The sequence below is a fragment of the Cataglyphis hispanica genome, chromosome 16, assembly GCF_021464435.1.
Source record: "Cataglyphis hispanica isolate Lineage 1 chromosome 16, ULB_Chis1_1.0, whole genome shotgun sequence".
In the NCBI taxonomy this organism is placed as follows: Eukaryota; Metazoa; Arthropoda; class Insecta; order Hymenoptera; family Formicidae; genus Cataglyphis; species Cataglyphis hispanica.
The window spans coordinates 1828691-1836179 of NC_065969.1; positions in this window are offsets into that span (position 1 = coordinate 1828691).

Below are 7489 nucleotides of genomic sequence, written 5' to 3' on the forward strand. Positions count from 1 at the left end.
ATAATTATATTAAAGTAACATAAAAAATAATTATATTAAATACATACAAGTAAAAAAAATAATTATATTAAAATATAATTACAGATAACATATTGTAATGTCATCTTATATAAAAATAAGAGAAGATCTTCTTCAAAAGATTTGCTCCATTACACTGACGTGAAGGTTCACATAATAAGTTTTGTATGTGAATTGGCAGAATGTCGTCTTTCTCTTTCTTTGCGCGTTTCTTGTGATAAATACCTTTTGTGCATCGAAGAAAAAGTTAGCAATTAGCAGACGACAGTGCAATGTTCAAAGTCGAGGTTTGTACCAAGTCCAAAAGTATCTTTGCACACCTGGTGACAAACGTCCGTCAGCGAAATGCGGTGAGCGTTCTTTAATGATTCACCGGTCGGAATCTCACTGTGCTCGTTGGACAGATCCAAGGGAACCGTATTAACATCATTGGGTGTTGATGCGTGTCTCGCGAGATTATTAAATGGTCGTCGTGACCTCGCGCGGAGAACCTCAACCGATTTCTCATCACGGTCGACAGCAGGGAGCTTGGAAACACACGCGACTCGTAGTAAATTATTTTCAAGAGACAGTCTCGCGGATAATGATAATTAAAATAATCCTAACCTTATTATATCAATTAGTCTAGCATAATCGATTGTTCGATGAAGAAACGCGATGGCGTCTTGTATAAAGAACATTTAACTTAAATTAAATGTATGTATATTGCATGTCCCGAACAATCCACACAAATTTTTGTATTAATTTAACATAATATGGATATGTTAAGTGATTACACTGATACTATGTTAAGTGCTAAGTGCTGACGCTAGTACTATGTTAAGTGTTAAGTGCTGATACTAATGCTGTATTAAGTGTTAAATGGTGACACTAATACTATGTTAAGAGTTAAGTAATGACATCAATACTATGTTAAGTATTAAGTGGTGACACTAATACTATATTAAGTATTAAGTGGTGACACTAATGCTATATTAATATTTCAACATAAAATGGATGCAAGCTTCATAGCAATTTAAAAAAAATTTTTTGTGTAAAATCAACATATTTTTAATGATAAAATTAACTTGGAAAAATGTTTTTGACAGTAATTTTAGTAATTTTTATTTTTATTCGTAAAATAAAATCAACATTTTTTCCTATAAATTTGAACTGATAAATCCTGCCACTAAGAATACGGAACATATCGATTGTGTGAAATTAAAAATATGTGCACACTGTGTTATTTTGATACTTTTCAATTGCTTTAATAATTTAACATTTGAGTTCAATTAACACAACAGCAATATATAAATTAACACAAGAATATTAAATATTTAACACAAAAATTTTAACTGGCATATTTCTTAAAAATTCTACAAATTAAACAGAAATTTTTCAATAATGTAAACGTACAAATAATAATTATTATATGGAGTAAAAGCTTTTTCCTCTACATTTAATATATATTTTTCATTCTCATTTTCCAATTTTGCGACTTATTTTATGCGCAATATCGTTCAGCATAAATATATCAGCGTTCATAATTAGTAATATTCATAAACACACGTGATGTCAACGCCCAATAAACTTGCTCTCGCAAAGAAGGCGTAGTGTGTTCTTTCGCGATAATAGTGAAGGCAAAACACGTAACGGCAGGCATTTCGCGGATCATTACGGTCCGTCTCGAGATCCTTATCTAATCGGATATGCCTCGTGATTTATCATCCGGCCGCCAGGAGAGTACACAAAGAAATGTGATTGCGTGCCGCGTAACGCTATGTGTAACGAAGCCGCCCGATGGATGCTCGCGTCGTTCTGACAGTTACGTAGGCATGCGTTTTCGCTACGCGCGGCCGCGTAAAAGCGCCTGATGTACGCATTCGCCGCTCCTCCCACTGAAAAACGCGACGGTGTGCGATGACCAATCCAACGAGAGAACAGGAAAAACGCGTTACCTCTTCCGCGTCTCTCGCTGTATATAATAATAAATGTTGCTCTCGAACGAATCCTGCGCTGCCAGTCTCGCCGGTTTAGAGACGCTAATTTGCACACTCTTATTGCAAACTTGATTTCGCAACAAAAAATGTTCCACCAGCGTAGCAGTTACGGAAGTAATCATACACAATATTGCGTCATTCGCAAATAATAAAAAAAAAATTAAAAATTAATAAAAATTCATAAATAATATGTAAAATTAAAAAATAAAATATAAAATAAAATAAAAAAAAATAAAATAATAATATAATATAATAATATAATAATAAAATATAAAGTTGTAAAAAATATAAATACGATTAAAAATATAAACAGGATATAATTGTTTCCATGATTAATACTGAGATATCATTCTCAGCTTGAGATTTGCATGCATATATTGTTGCAAGCATTAATAAGCTCCACTTTATCTTCATATCACCTTCATACACCCTTACGTAATTATTCTCGAAGTATTGGTAGAATTTAGGTCTCGAAAATTGTGCAAGTGGAAGGCTCTATCGGTAATCTTCGGGTCAAGCGAGATCTTTATACACGGCTTATCTCGGACGCATCGTTATGGCAAGATTTAAAGCAAGTCGGTCAACGTTGCGCTCATAGGACGCCGCGAAAATTGCAATGAACGAGGATCCGGAGATCGACAATAAATACGAGTTTGCAACCGTCCGGGTAACCTATAGTCGATGGAAGTCGAGGTGTTACAATATCTCTATTAGCACATCGAGATTTCAAGACTTGCTGCTATGCAATAGAGCTACAAATCCATATTGTACAAGAGAATCATCTATACGTTTTTATATTTTTAGAATTTTTAGAATTTTTATTACATGACAGCTATATATGATATTTACTTTTGTCTTTAATAAGAAGTAAAATAAAACTTAAGAAATATTAAATGAGTGTGTCATCTGTCTCTCAATGATTTTTCAGTAATTTTTGTTTTTAATCGGAAAATCATAATTCTTTAATGACTTTTCATTTAATTTTTATTGCATGTAATTGTTTCTCTCCATTTTTATTATATTATACATAGTGTCCTGAAATTATTAAATATTTTTTTAAAAGATTTAGAGTTTGATTTTTTAAAAGTTGAGTTTTAATGAAAAATGGAGATCATCATTTTTTGCAATATTTCTAATTTTTTCAATCATATATCTTGATGTATAATCAAGCTTTTAATTAAAACTCTATTCAAATAAATTCTACCTTAAATTATTTCAAAAATATAATTTATTTGTTTAACCTTTTAATTCCGTTTAATTTGCAAATTTTTTTTTTTTCAATCGCTAATAACTCAAAAATTGCTGATATTCTAACATTTATGCTATAAAAAACTTGTTGATTGTTTAAATTAATCATAAAATTTGCTATTGAAATATTCAATAATAATTTTGGAACACCTTGTATACAATCAATTAAAAATTTTTAATTTTTATTAATTAATATAACTCGAAACAAAATTTTTCTACTTTTTGATCTTAATTTTCAATATAATATCTACTTAAATATTTAATATTTAAAGCAATCAGATCACTTTACTTTGAAACTATTTAATTTGTAATTTTCAGAAGAATTTTTCAAAATTCTTCTTAAAAGGAATCTAAAAATCTCTAAGTGAAAAATTATTCTCCTTTAGTGCTTATTTTGAAACACAAAGTAGAAAAGCTCAATGATATCCCATACATAAATCAAGTCTGATAAGCGCGAAATCTTATAGGACCTACAAATATGAGAGAGATAATTGAAAGTGGGAGTCGCAAAATCGCGACTCGGGAATATTCTCCGAGTGTCAGTTGTAACAAGAGACGCTAAATTAAAGCGATCTCTGCCTAGGCTGATCCCCGGGACTATCCTCGGCTCTAATCTCCGAGAGAGGAGCGTTTAGGATGATTTGACTTTCACCGGGCGACGCGACGGTGAACGCGAGGCTTCCGGTGCGCGCGCGCGCGCGCCATTGTCAACGACGTTCTTACCAGGGCGACGCGATTCCGCGTGCGGCCCGCTTTGTCGACACAATGACACCACAGCGACATCATGTCATGCCGTCCTCGCCGCCGATATAGGCACGCTCCGTTCGCGTAGGCGTCTAATGACGGGTTCCGCGACGGACGTGCCCGACGTGTATACATACGCGTGTCAACCCCGCGCGTTATCGTATGAGAATAGAATGCGCGAAGCGCACATGGGGAAGGGAAAGAGGAAGGGAAGAGAGAATCTGTCGGTCGCGAATTCCTAACCCGCCTCCATAAGCCTCAAATATCACGATTGACGACCCTGAAGTGACACCGACACTTGGAGCCAACTGTCACCGTTCATCCGGCACTCTCGATGATCTCTCGCTGGGCAATATCGGATCGCGATTTCGAACACAAAGAAGAAGAAAGGATTAAAGAGAATCTCGGCAATGCGTGTGCGATGATTCGCAAAAGATTCTGATAAATGATTATTTATTTATTTTTCGATATATATATATATATATATATGAAAATGCGACGTAATTTTATGACTACGCAGAATCTCTTAAAGAGATCCTTTGTTGGCAATTCCGTTGTTCCGGAGCGTCATCGGATATTGTATGGCCGCTCGCGATGGTTTTTTTAACATCAATGATATGACGGCGACCGCGTGCCGGAGCCTGAAAGTCAGAATTTCCAAATCGAAATACAACACGACACGCATTTATTGGAGAAGAGCCGCGGCAAGAGAGAGAAAGAGATCAGAGAGCGCGTCTTTTTGTCCGACGCGACAAGACATCGCAAAAAAAAGTCATCAAACCGTGAAACCAGGGAAGGGCCTCTCTTCTCGTGCGAGAGAAGCTCGCGTTTCTCCCGTTCTTCGTCTGTCTTTTTATTATTATTATTATTATCATTATCATCGGTTTTCTTTATTCCTCTCTCAATCCCGGACCGTAACTGTCCTGACCAGGTAACTGTGTCAGGACCGCCAATGATCACCGAGATTACGATTACGTAACAAGGCGGGGAGATCCACGGAGGTACCGATGATGATCTAAGGTCTCGCGGGGCGTATACGCCTCGCCTCCTCGATTTACTCGTCGTGCTTAGGCCTCGCCGGGTAATCTGAAGCTAAGAAGCTAACTAGAGAGATTGACCCAGAAACTCGCGACTTGGGTAAAGTTTCCGCCAAACACGCCGCCGCGAAGATGAGTAATCCGCGGAAAATCGCGTGATCGACATCTATCTCATTCAAGGATAGAGAAGATCAATTTTGTAAAATTAAAATTTTCACTTAAATAATATATACTAAAATTGTTTTATTATTTTAGCATTTTTCTCTACGTATTATATTAATTGTGTCAATTTCTAAATGTTCCACTCTGTAGATTCAATTTCAATTATGACAAGTGATAAAGTAATTACACATTATTTCTTTATACATTTTTGATATCCATTATATATGCTAAAGATATAATTATGAGATTGATCAAAGAGAGAGAGAGAGAGAGAGAGAGAGAGAGAGAGAGAACGAGTTGAAAGGCGTCTAGCTGCCAGCAGAGCACAAAACGGTAACAACGAGCTGGTCCGGTCCTAGGACAACCGGATCGTCATCGTGGAGAGAAACCGGAGCAGAGTATCGCATGGGTGGGGATGGGACAATACAGTTGCAGAGGTGAATTAGCGCGGCCGGGAGGCGAAACAGAAGGGATATCACGATGATGAACGCCAGTGAGAAACAGTTTCGATCTTTGACGGTGATGAGTACATTGACCCACTCTCCTGGTACAATTGCGTCAATATCGAAATCGAAACGGATCGGATTGAACGGGAGGAAGTCGATGGATAACCAAGTTGAGCACGTAACCAAAGATATGTAACTCGAAAGTCAATTGTTACACGAGACCGAGAGAGAGAGAGAGAGAGAATCTCGAATATCTTTTCAAAGACTCTTCAATGAATTTGATGCTGATTTTATCTCAAGGAAACTTTAATAGCGGCTCGCTGTTCATTGAATTAATAGTAAATATTTTGCAAATTAAAGTCTCTCTCTAGATTTGATCCCTCAATATCATTTGAATAAAATTCAAACAAAGAAATATGTGATTGATGAATGTAGGATATATATATATATATATATATATATATATATATATATATATATATATATATATGAAATTATGACAAAAGTTGTCATTGACATTAATTCGATTTTTATTATAATGTAAATTTATATAAATTATTTTTTGAAACTTCATATATTTAGGTGATCTAAAATCTTTAATCCTAAATAAAAGGATGTGAAATTTTTTGTAGGGAAAACTGAATTATTCATTATTTAATCTTATTTTTGTATGTATTTTCTCTTTTGTTTGAGTCTCTTGTAAATTCCGAACATTCCAAACAGGCAAACAAAGAAAAAGAAGAAGAAGAAAGAGATGAAAGAGGAAGCGAGGCAGGTACGAATATACTCGTGGAGCGGTCAGAGTCTCGATACAGTTGCAAAGGTGAATTAGTTGCTTGGTAGGTTACGCAGCGAGTAACGATAGAGAAGAGATAGTGACTGTTCGATACTCTCCTCATCTCCTGTCCCTTTTCCCCCTCCACCGCTTCCTCTCTCTCTCTCTCTCTCTCTTTTTTCGCTTCCGCGAGAGCGCGTCGACTTGACTGGGAGGATTCCGGTGTGTCGGTGACCATCGGGAGGGAGTGGTGCACCAACACCATCCACCTACTCTCCCTCACGGAGAGTGGGAAGGACAATCAAGAAGAGTACCGGAGGAACCTAGCGGAGAGGAAGAAACGTTGGTTAGAGGGAGAAACGTCCTTCGACAACGAGGAATAGGAAAAGGAGCACGAAGAGGAGCGTGTAGAAGAGAGCAAGAGTGAGGGGAGGGAGTTGCAGAAGGAGAGGGGAAGGCAGGTCGCGTGCCCGGCGTGGTGCTACTTTGTGGCTGAAAGAGAGGAGAGCACTTACCTCACTTTACTGACGTCTCTCACGGTTAACACGCAGGGGAGCTCTCCTTCGCTATCCTCCGCAGATCACGCTCATCAACACACATATACATGCACGACAGTTACCACGCATACAGACAAGTCGCAGCGAGCACTCATACCAACATGCATCGCGTGGCCACACCGTACGATTCGATACACGGATACGTCTTCACGGTGTGTTTTTCCTCTGTGTTTGTGGCTCACCTACCTACCTACCTACCTACCTACCTACCTACTTACTAACCTACCCGCCAGCCTACGGATTCAGTCTCCCCGCCCAATCGACGGTACCCGCGACGGTATATGTATCCACGTGTCCGTGTATACCTGTGTGCGTACCAAGCGGCATCGCCCCGCTTTACACACGGCTTACTCACCACCGTGCCTTGGGGACCACTCCGCTCTCGTCGCGTCTCACGAATCTCCTCCGCGAGAGCTGCTCTTGCTGATATTCCACGACGGGAAAGCGAGTGAGAGGGGAGAGGATATCACACGCCTCGTGAGAGAGGACCTGGACAACGGAGCACGGGCGCCAAACGATCGCC